Source organism: Caretta caretta, chromosome 2 (genome assembly GCF_965140235.1).
Source record: "Caretta caretta isolate rCarCar2 chromosome 2, rCarCar1.hap1, whole genome shotgun sequence".
NCBI lineage: Eukaryota > Metazoa > Chordata > Testudines > Cheloniidae > Caretta > Caretta caretta.
In genome coordinates this window covers 175,661,129-175,673,387 of record NC_134207.1, presented here as the reverse complement: position 1 = coordinate 175,673,387, position 12,259 = coordinate 175,661,129, and the positions used below count along the sequence as shown (strand labels likewise).

General features: G+C 43.3%; 1 protein-coding gene across 13 annotated transcripts in view; it reads right to left on the bottom strand.

Annotated features, from left to right (window-relative positions):
• The window catches only part of COA1 (cytochrome c oxidase assembly factor 1), a 131,724-nt gene that overhangs the window by 114,157 nt on the left and 5,308 nt on the right, over positions 1–12,259 (bottom strand). For 5 of the 13 annotated variants that reach the window (XR_012667138.1, XR_012667141.1, XR_012667139.1 and 2 more), the window contains exon 1: positions 10,555–10,801. The exons of 1 other annotated variant lie outside the window; for it this stretch is intronic. The gene's annotated coding sequence lies outside the window, so the exon portion shown is untranslated. Of the gene's footprint in view, positions 1–1,079; positions 1,181–10,554; positions 10,802–12,259 lie in introns of those variants that run through there. 7 more of the 13 variants (XM_048839107.2, XM_048839104.2, XM_048839101.2 and 4 more) reach the window with 4 other exon arrangements.

Sequence of the window (12,259 nt, the reverse complement as noted above, 5' to 3'; positions counted from 1 at the left end):
GTTAAGTCCTTGGCCTCAGCAACTGCTAGTTTAATTTGATCTAAAACACAGTGGATGGTTATAATTTGGATCCACCAGCTTTACTATGTCTCTTTACAGCAGTAGCGTAATTTTTCCTATTTTTTAAAGAAAACACCCAAATAAACTGAAACCACCACATTTATTGCAATGATATTGCAATGGATGTTTCCAGCCTTGGAATACTGATGCTAGATGCTGCAGAACACAAAGAACTATGCAAACTTGTTGGTTTGATTGAATTAGATCATAGAACTCCTAGCCAAAGAACAATGCATGCATTTTTGTCTTTACTATTGCATCCATATACGGTATATAACTCATCACCATGCATGATAAAATGTAAAGTTGACTCTGCCTTAAGTATTAGAGATGCAGTCAAATCTCATAAGTCAAATTTTATAAGTTGGTCACTGCAGGGATCTTGGAGAAACCTTATTTCTCCCATCAACAGGTGTATTGTAGGCAACCAGATTAGGAAGAGGGTATTTTGCCTTCCTCTGGAGCATCGTTTTTTTGGCTGCTGCCAAAAAACAGGATACTTTACTGTGTCTCAAAGACCTCTTGAAGCCAACTGGCAGAGAGTGCAGGGGTGCAAAGGCTCATAAGGATCCTCTGGGTCAGGTATTTACATTCTAGTTCACCAGAGTGCCTCATGTAATGTTTCTACTGAAAATCTGGCCATTGTTATCTTTGTGAAATGTTTGTGTGGATAATACATAAGGAGATAGGTATGTATATATTGGAAATTATGTTCTCAGGGCCTCATCGTAAAAGGCAGGTCACCTAGAGGTGACCTGCCTTAGGACTGATTCCACTAGACAGGAGACGGGAGAGCTTTATCTCCCTGGCTGACCATTGTATGTCTTACAATGAGAGTCTATTTGCATACAGAGTCAAACGCTAACGAAGAGATTGCGGGGACTTCTAGAGATGAGATGAAATGAACAAGAAGAGGTGAACAGCGTAGAGTGGAGGGGGGGGGTGGTCTGTTTACAGGCAAAGAACAAAGGACTTGTTTAATATATCTAGGAGTGTAAAAAGATGCCCTGGCATCTTACATCTGGGTAGGCAAGTTGCCAGCAGGCTTGATCTGATGGAAGGAGGGTCTCAGCCATCCTGGTTGCAAAACACTGTGAAAAGGACTTCGGGGCAGCAGCACCTTAGCAGACAAGAGGATATCTTGTTAGTTAAAGCTTTAGAAGGAATGTTACCATTTTATTTTATATGAAACCCTTTGTTTCCATTCATCCTACTTGGTATCATTTCAATCTATGTTCTTTGTTAAATAAACAGTCTTGTTCTCACTATAAAAGTTGTCACTCTGTCAGAAGTGACTCACAACCACCAAGTGCCAAAGTCAGAGCAAACTGTCAAAAAGCAGGGCAGAAACCCCAAACTGGTTGTATAGTCTATACTTGGATCTCACCAACCCAGTAACAAGTGTGTACTCCTAAAGCACTATAACAGTCTTATCATGGAGTCATGGTCCCCTTGGGCATACCAATCTGACTTAGCAACCAGGCAAGCTGAACTACAGAATCATAGGAAGGGACTTCAAGAGGTCATCTAGTCCAGGCCCCTGCACTCACAGCAGGACTACATATTATCTAGACCAGTGTTTCTCAACCAGGGGTGTGTGGCTCCCTGGGAGACCGCAAACCCTTTCAGGGGGGCCGCAGGGCCCAGTAGCTAAAACCCAGAGCCCGAACCCCAGCACCTTCCGCAGGGCTGAAGCCAGGAGCAGCGGGCTTGAAGCCCCAATCCTCAGCACACGCCACGGGGCTGAAGCCGGGAGCAGCAGGGCTGAATTCTGGAGCCCCGAGTCCAGATGCTCCCCACTCGGCAGAAGCCCTGAGCCCATGGGCAGAGTTGGGGGGGACACAAAAGTGTTGCCTCCCTCTCCCCAAAACTACAGTGCAAGAGCAGGGCAGTCCCAGGGCAACTCCAAACCCCACTCTCCCTCCACTCCTTCTCTCCCCCAGCCGGGCCAGGTTGGAGGCGGGAAGCCAGAGCTGGGCAGTGCGGGACGACTGCTGCTCTGGCTGGTGCCAGGGAGCAGGCAGCTGCAGCGTTCCTTCGTCTCCTGCTGGTGCAGGGGGAAAAAGCTGCTCCTCAGCTCTCAGCCCCCTTTGCTCACACAGTCGGTAAGAGCCACCTGGGCAGGGGGACCCAGCTCCGTCGCTGTCAGAGCCCTTGGGGAACAGGAAGGGGAGCCCTCCCAGCACACAGGCCCTAGCTACCCTCTTCTCTGCACCCTGAGCTACCCCCCTACCGACATACAGCCCCTAGCTACCCCCTCCCTGCACCCTGAGCTACCCTTCCTGCCTGCATACAGCCCCAGCTCCCCCCTGCCCACATTCAACCCCTAGCTACTCTCTCCCTGCACCCTGAGCTCCCTCCCACCTGCACACAGCCCCTAGTATCACTTTTCCTGCACCCTGAGCAACCCCCCTGCCCCCACACAGCCCCTAGCTACCCCTCTGCCCACACACAGCCCCTAGCTACCCCTCTCCCTGCACCCTGAGCTGTTTTCAAACTTTCTGAGCTGAACCCCCCTACCTTTGAGTTATAATTTTTGGTTCCCCGCCCCAACAACCCAGATGGGTGGCCTGCTGAGGTGAGTTAGAGGGTGGAGGTGGCGCTCTCTCCCTGCAGAGCTGGCTTGAGCCACACTGGCCCCTGCCCTCCCAGAACAGAAGTCAAATTACACCTATGCCCAAGTCTCCACCCCCCCACCCCCACCGGGCCCTGGAGTCTTTATACCATGCTGGGGGGACTTCAGAAAGAAAAAGGGTGAGAACCCCTGATCTAGACCATCTCTGACAAGCATTTGTCTAATCTGCACTTAAAAATCTCCAATGATGGAGATTCCACAACCTCCCTAGGCAATTTATTCCAGTGCTTAACCACCCTGACAGTTAGGAAGTTTTTCTTAATGTCCAACCTAAACCACCCTTGCGGCAATTTAAGCTCATTGCTTCTTGTCCTCTCCTCAGAGGTTAAGGAGAAAAATTTTTCTCCCTCCTCCTTGTAACAACCTTTTATGTACTTGAAAACTGTTATGTCCCCTCTCAGTCTGCTCTTCTCCCGATTAAACAAACCCAATTTTTTCAAACCCTTTCCTCATAGGTCATTTTTTCTAGACCTTTAATCATTTTTGTTGCTTTTTTCTGGACTTTCTCCAATTTGACCACATCTTTCCTGAAATTTGCCACCCAGAACTGGACACAATAATTCCAGTTGAGGCCTAATCAGCGCAGAGTACAGCGAAAGAATTACTTCGTGTCTTGCTTACAACACTCCTGCTAATACATCCCAGAATGATGTTTGCTTTTATTGCAACTATGTTACACTGTTGACTCATATTTAGCTTGTGATCCACTATGACCCCCAGATTCCTTTGTGCAGTACTCCTTCCTAGGCAGCCATTCCCCTTTTTGTATGCGTGCAACTGCTTGTTCCTTCCTAAGTGGAGTACTTTGCATTTGTCCTTACTAAATTGCATCCTATTTACTTCAGACTAGGGCTATTAAACGATTAAAAAAATTAATCATGATTAATCGCAAGATTAAGAAAAAAATCACAATTAATCACAGTTAATCACACTGTTAAACAATAGAATACCATTTATTTAAATATTTTTGGATGTTTTCTACATTTTCAAATATATTGATTTCAATTACAAACACAATACAAAGTGTACAGTGCTCACTTTATATTATTATTTTGATTACAAATTTTTGAACTGTAAAAAACAAAATAAATAGTATTTTTCATTTCACCTCATACAAGTACCATAGTACAATCTCTTAATCGTGAAAGTGCAATTTACAAATGTAACATTTATTTATTGTACATTACTGGACTCAAACAAAACAATGTAAAATTACAGGTCAACTCAGTCTACTACTTGTTCAGCATGTTCTCTGGAATGGTGGTCAAAGCATGAAGGGGCATACAAATGTTTAGCATATCTGGCACATAAATACCTTGCACCGCCAGCTACAAAGGTGGCATGGGAACACCTGTTCTCACTTTCAGGTGACATTGTAAATAAGAAGCAGGCAGTATTATTTCCTGTAAGTGTAAACAAACTTGTTTGTCTGAGCAACTGGCTGATCAAGAAGTAGGACTAAGTTCTGAGCATGCTTACTAGATCGAACTCAGCTAGGAAGACAGGGAATAAGTCAAATGCCGTACAGAAGATTATTATATCAGCAGAGTTACCTTTATCTACTACATTTGTGATCTCATCAAAAAAAACTAAGTTAGTGTGACAAGACCTACTGTCCTTTATACTATGTTGATTGGCATTAATTATGCTGCCATCCTTTTATTCTTTACTCATTTCATCCCATATCAGCTTAACCATGATTTGCCCAGGACTTTGAGGGCAGACTAACTGGCCTGTGGTTACTTGGGTGACCCTATTTACCCTTTTTAAATACTATGATTGACACTATTCCTAAACTGCCAGTAAAATAACTGTGTCTACACTAACACTGTGACATTCCAGCTGGTTTAGGGCACTGTTTCATCTCCTGGGAGATATTTTCTCCTGAGTGTGGGTGTGCCAGACAATTCTGCAAGATGTGTAACAATAGGAAGGAATCTACCTGGCCTCATCTTTACCTCCCCCCTTACTGCATATATACTTCAAAGACTGTAAGTAAAGTAGCAGGAAGACCTTTGAAAGCCCCTACCTGCTCCAACGGTGGTCCTAAATGTAGACGGATATGGATTGAATACAGGATTAGGCAGCAGCCTTCTGCCTTAGCCTGCTTTTTTCCTGTCTCCATGGTGCTCAGCCACAAGGGGTCTATAGGCTTCTGGTGAGTGGGCAAAACAGAGAGTTTAAAAAAAAAAAAAAAAAAAGGTGTGGGGGGAGGTAGGGGAATATAGATGGGCAGAAAAAGGAGGGGCTACTGCTGGGGGGATGCCAGGGTGGTACGAGGGGACATGGAGGATACCCAGTCTCAGAGATTAGAAATTACTGGAAGGAGTTTACAAAATTGTTCTACAAAGCAGAAACAGCCACAAATGTTTCAACCTCCTGTCTGTCTATCCATTTTCTTGGCCTGTTATCATTAGGACAGCTGAGCACCTTATGGCATACCTGATTATAGACAGATAAAGTATTTGTTTCTGCAGTAACAGTAACCACATAAAGATAAATACCAGAAACAATCAGTCTGAAAAGACAATAATATAGTGGCAACTGTAGATTACTATGTAGTCATTCTACCAATGAGTGCCAGAGGCTGGGACTGTACTTTAATGTTTGTACAGCACCTAGCACATTGCAGGCAATAATAATAAATTATGGTGTTTGATACCAAACATCCAATAGTTTACCCTTTTATAAAGAAACCAGATTGTGTGTATATTATACAGAATATGTAACAAACACATAACATTAATAAAAAAATGTTCTCTATCATGCAGTCAAAGTAGTTCTAAAAATAGGATACATTCCAGAAACAAAGAATAATAAAAACAAAAGCTCATGGTGCAAACAGGCAACACTGCTACAATTTGCTCACAGTGGAAAATAGATTAAGATAATGTAACACTAATTTAGTCTAAGCCTTGTCTGAATTAGTAAAGTTACATACATGGGCACAGAGGACAGAGCATTTGCCAAGAGGAAAGCCACTCCTGAGAAACTATTTTTTAAAACCAATTCCAAATTACACACACACCTCAAAAATTAAATGCTGCCAGTTTACACCTCTAACAGGCAAGTATTCACAAGTCTGATCAGAATGAAATAATGATTAGGGCCGAGTGAATAAACTGATAAATAATTCAACCTCTTTCTTATTGTAGTCAGTATATGAACAGCTCACTATTTCCTTGAATGTACTGGTTATTCAAAGTTATACATACTTCTTAAACTATAGATTGCTCATGAAACAGTTTAGTGAAGCTGTAGTTACTAGCTGAGATTGGTTATATAAGTCACATCATATTTTTGTTCCCCAACTGGGGATGAACCTGCAAGCACTTCTGGATCCCATATTCACACACACAGGTGATTCTGACCCGAGCTCTTCTATGCCACTTGGGCAGACTAAACAGCCCACTACAGACTGAGAAAAAGTTCTCTTGACACAGGAGCAATTTAGAGCAAATATAGGCCTTGGTCTAGGTGGTACGCTGCATGCAGGGCTGAAGACAAATCAGGGTAAGATCAAGGTGTAGTGCTGAGCACTAGAGGAGATTCCAAGATGCAGCAAAGGGAGAGCTGCCATATATTAGAGCAATCCTAAGAGTTTCTCTAAGGGTTTGTCTTCACTGCAGAGTGAACTAGAGTTATCTACACTCGAGTTACTCCTGTTGAGTTAGCCTAGCTCAAGTGCCAACAACCACACTCTGAAATAACACTTGAGCTACCTAGATTGATTGTGTTAGCAGCTGATGAAGTCATAACTTGAACTTTATAGCTAAGGCTATGTTTAGGTCATGGAAGTCACAGAATCCGTGACTTACAGAGACCTGCATGACATTCTCTGCTTCAGCCCCAGGGGCCGGCTGAGGGACTGGAGCTGCCAGCCAGGAGGGCCCCCTGCAAAGTTCCAGCAACAGGAAACAGCCTCCTGAGGGAGCTCTCTTCAGGGTTCCAGCAATGGGAGACAGCCTTGTGCTGTGGGGGAGGGGTGGCGCCTTGGGCGAACGGGTAGGGGTGTCCCATTTTCTCTTTGGGAAATATGGTCACCCTGCAGCTCTCAGACGCTGTGGGTGGAGCCCACCCCGCAGCTCCCAGCTGCTGCGGGAAAAGGGGAACCCTACAGCTCCCAGCCACCACGGTGGCAGGGGAAACCATTGAGGTGCAGCAGCAAAAGTCACAAACAAGTCACGGTTTCCATGAATTTTTGTTTATTGCCCGTGACCTGTGACTTTTACTAAAAATAATCATGACAAAATTTTAACCTTATTTATAGTCTATGCACCTCAACCGGCCAGCCACCTTGAGTTAAGGGAATCACTGTACTCAAGGGTCTCAAATTAGGGACAACAATCAAGTTATAACTCAAGAGATAGCTCAGTGGTTTGAGCATTAGCCTGCTAAACCCAGGGTTGTGAGTTCAATCCTTGAGGGGGCCATTTAGGGATCTGGGCCAAAAATTGGGGATTGGTCCTGCTTTGAGCAGGGGGTTGGACTAGATGACCTCCTGAGGTCCCTTCCAACCCTGATATTCTATGAAATAACTGCAGAGAAAACAGGAACCAAACACTGCTGCAGTTATCAGCCCTCAGGGCTGCTCTGCCTTATGCGGGAGGCCAGAATTGGGGTGGTGCAAAGGTAAAGCCACTGTCTCCTCCTGGCCCTGTGCTTTCTGTGCTGTATCTCTTAAGAGGTATGACAGCATTTGTCCTATTGTTTTGAAAAACACCTTTACTAGAACATTCAGGCAAGTAGAACTTTATCAACTGGAAGTTTGTGAAAAGTGAACATATGAGGCAGGAACAACGTTGCAATGATCTAATTTAAAATAATCACAGAAATCTTTTTGGACTAATTTGCCCAGCCCTTCTATTGCTACAATAACCTGTACAGAAAATGTGTCTTTAAAACAGGCTAGTAAATTGACTATACATGCCACAATGCTCAACAAACAACAGGTCTTTTTAGATGTACCATAGATCAGTGGCCATGAGCAGATTTCAGAGGATCTGCCAAGCACGGACAGCATTAGACTCGCTAGGGCCCAGGGCAGAAAGCCAAAGTCCTGCTGCATGGGACTGTAGCTCTGGGTACCAAGCCCCACCACAAGGGGCTGAAGCCAAAGCCTGAGCAACTTAGCTTCACAGTGGCCCCTGTGGTGTGATGCCCCGGGCAACTGCCCTACTGGCTACCCCCTAACACCAGCCCTGGCTTTTATATGCAGAAAAACAATTGTTGGGGCACAGCTGGGCCATGGAGTTTTTATAGAATGAGGTGGGGAGCCCTCAGAAAGAAAAAGATTGAGAACCTCTGCCATAGATGATTTAATATTTGCTCTTCCGATAATGAGGTTTTGTTTTGGTTGTTGGCTTTTTTTGTTCTTAAAGTTACAAATGTTATTTTGCTGTTTGTACATCTTTTGCTTTGTCATCCACTGGATGATTACTATGGACTCCTGAAGGCTGCTGCTAAAATCTATTTCTAGGCCATTCTAACTGACATTCCTAGATATAAATCACAGACTTATTTAATATAAATGGTGAACTACTCTGTTAAAATGACATGTTCTGCTTCTAGAGAGGGATATGAATTATGAAATAATACATACAGTAATTACTCATGCAACCTCTTTGAGCAACTCCAGCACTGCAACAGGAAATTAGAAAAAGCTATAAATTCTGATGAAGGGTTTTATTTTGCTTCTAATCCTGAAAGCTTCTTATCTCTATCTTCCACATTTATTTCTTTTAATACACAATATTCCAAAAAAGAGTTTGTCTAACCAAAAAAATGAAATTTATTAAGCTCCTCTAACCTTTTCACCTCCATCTATACATACATAGATATCTCAAGAGGATTTCCAGTTAGGAAATAAATGCAACCATTTAAGCTGTTACTGTACTAGGTTAATGTAATGTGACAGATTTTAAAAGCTGAAATTAGTATTTATCAAAAAGACCACTAGAAAAATAACATGCTGTGATCATTGAACAAGCAATATGCACACTAAACAAGTAAATAAAACAGAAAAAGCAAAGCAGAAGAAGCTAAACAATGGGAAAGGTTTTTTTCTTAAAATGCACATAAGAGAAAAATGCAGGGGGTTTTCATGTTTCTGTGTCACCACCATGTATGACGTGAAAACATAGCTTTGCTTTTGAGAGATTTTAAAGTTAAAATGGGGAGGAGCAACAGCAAGAGAAAGAAAAGACTCAATAGGTTAGGAAGAAAGGAAGTAAACCTTTGCACCTAAGCATGGACATTGTAGTAGCTTACGTATGATGTATACCAGGCTTTAAAAGATTAAACTTGCAGCAGAAAAATGGTCAGTTTTGGATTGGCAGTAGAAATCCCCCTCTAGTGGTCACGCTGGGGTTTATAATGAGGTGGATCAAATTAAACAGTCATTCTCCCCATTTTTCACTGGAAATTTTCAGAAAGAAAATCATTTTCACAATATAACAGAAAAATATATTCCAAGACCCTGAATCTCCACCCACACCACTGTAAATCAGGAGCCATTACAATAAAATCAGTGAAGTTACAACAGTGTAAAACTTGTGTGAGATTGGACCTTTATGCCCACTTCAGTATTTTTGGTTCCTTGGGTGTCCATTTTTAATTTAACAAAGGACCATAGCGTGATAGGTTTTTTTGCTTAATAGTTACCTTCTAAAAATCAACACCATAAGCAAGGTTTATTTTTAAAAAAAAAAAATTAAGATTGTCCTGGGAACCTTAATGTTGAATTACTTTAAAAAAAATATTGTACTGCCTTATGCTCTCAAAATGCTAGACTAATTGCTTCTAGGGAACGTAGGACTCTTCTATTACAATTATGTTTCTTATTTTGATGCCACTTCTATATCCCAGTTAAATTATCACAATTTACCATCTTTTTTTTAAATAATCCCCTTTTTATAAAAAGCCTAATTTCTCTTGAACAATGCCAAGGTTTTCCTCTTAATGCAACAAAGAAATCACCATTTAGGAACAACACACTTCCCATTCACATTGCTGTAAGCCCTTAAATACTTTTCACTTTCATTTTTAAATTAAGTATTTCAGCATTTACTAGTATGAAGGAGACTAAAAAGCAGCATGAGCACAGGTAAACACCTCAACTTTTAATTAATATTTTCTCAATATTTAAATTTAAAACATAATTAAATGAGAGGGAAAGAATCAATATAATGCATTGGGGGTGCGGGTAATGAAAGTGAGTAAGGAGTTCAGCCTGTCTCATAATTTTGCACACCTAATGCTGGCCTTAAAGTGCAGGGGCAATCTGAAGGAGGGAGATTTCTAGCGAGTGAAAAGTGCTATGCACAACTGACTCCCCAATTCATTGGAATGAAAGACACTGCCTTAATCCCCAATAGATAAGTGCCAGATCTCACAGATTTGGGAGGAGAGCCTCCCTTCCTTTTGGCAGAGCTAATCCCTCACCCAGTGGGGGAGCAAAGATTTGGCTGTGTGTCTCAGAAAGATATTTACTCATTTGTCCAGACCTACCCTCGTTCAAATTGTCCCCACAACCTGGGACTCAGCAGTCTGTGTGTGTGCGTAAGTAAGACTCTCTGTTCTTCCCATCAACCTAGAGTCTTGGTCAGCAGCAGCTCTGGGCTGCCTCCAGACGCACGGATTCAACCTTGTTTTAAAACGGATACATCACACTCAAACCAGACCGCGCCGCTTCCTCCCTGTATACACGCGGGCGACCAGCATGGCGAGTGGGCAAGCCCCACTCCACTCAGGAGTCGTCCCCAAAAGCCTCCTTGCTCCAGGGGTTAGTCCTCCCCCCGCCCCATGCACTCGCGTGCCTCAGACGCTGTGTGACCCGTGGGGGCTGCTCTGCGACTTACAGGCACCACTGCAGCAGGAAGCCGAAGCAGGCAGGAGAGATTCACGCTTCCTCCATGGGAGCCGCCATATTGTAACTGGGCAGCATAAACAGTAACTTTATGGGTGGGGCTCCGCTGCAGGGCGCACAGGCAAGCGGCGGGGGGCACTTTGCAGCCCGCTGGACTCAGCCTGGGAAGGGAGCCGCGGTACAGAACCGCCGGCTGCGGCTCACCCAGCCTCTAAGGTGCTGGGGAAGGAGCGTGAGCAGCCCGGGGGGGGACCTTTAAAACTCCACGTGGAGGGCGAAGGGGCTTTGCTTAGTCACAGCCCCTCCCCATTCTAGGCACGAGATGGGAATTTTTGCTGTGTCAGTCTCACCCCCCCCCCCCGGGACTGAAGGTGGGATCCTCCCCCTCCCCGTGTTAAAGTGTCTGACCTGGGGAGGGGATGAGATTTTGGTATACGTCTGTCAGTCTGTTCCCTATCTTTAGCGGTGAGTTAGACGGAGGAGGATTTTGCTGTGTGCATGGCAGGCTCTCTCTGCTTAGGGAGGAGGGAAGAAGATTGTACTGTGTAGATAAATGTCTCCTTTGAAGCAATCTCCTCCTGTGTTTTTAAACTCCCCCTCAGTCAAATTATTGTCACAGCATGAGAGAACAACCACACAATACATGGTGGCTAGATTCCGTAACAGTGCATTTATGGTATGGATTTTATTGGGTTAGTTTTTAGGTTCATTGGGTTAGGCTGAGATATTCAACGTATTTTTGGAATTTCTGGACAGAGTTCAGTGTTCATAGGAACCCCCAATCTGTTGCAATTAAAAACCCTGCAGTCAGAAGAATTAATTTTGGAAAGTTAACCAGTTCTGGGCTTTGTATCTTCCCATATTTCTGTTGGGACTTCTAAACGACTAACCTATCTTTTTAAAAACTGAAACTTGACAGGTGAAGAAAAATTGACAGCAACCTGAGATGACATAATATGTGTAGCGATACTAGGCTCCTGCTTATTCTCTTTTCCTTCCATCAGCTCAAAAAGCAAGGAGATATATAGGTTATGTAGCCTAATCTATTGATCGTGTAGGGTTAGATATACATTATAATACGGTGGTTTCTGAGGGGTCAGCCGCTTGGTTGGCTACAGTAGAGAGCTTGTAACCAAACTGAGGACCTAAAGGTGCACAAATGGAACAAACCCAAATTACTGCTCTTTCTGTGATTAAACCCTTTATTAGCCAGCCAAACAGTAACACACACTGCCATCTGGCAAAGAAGATAGAAACAATACCAAACTACTCACACCATCCTTTGTGGCAATACCAGAGAGACAGTAGGTGGATATTGCCATGGTGTCTCTCACCACAGTTAGGCCAGAGAACATCTTTTATATTATGTTTCGCTAATGCCCACTTCATCTTATGCATATTCATAATGGGTTTGATCCCCTTTTCCTTATTTGAACTTCCATACCCCACTTTGTTTAGGTTCCCCACTTTGATAGGTACATTTATGCATTTTTGTCACAATCATTAGCATTGACACCAATCAGTTTTAGGGTGACCAGATGTCCTGATTTTATAGGACAGTCCCGATTTTGGGGTTTTTTTCTTATATAGGCTCCTATTACCCTCTACCCCCATCCTGATTTTTCACATTTGCTGTCTGGTCACCTTAATCAGTTTCTATAGCATTATTGCAGTTAATACTTGTAAATTTCAGTTAC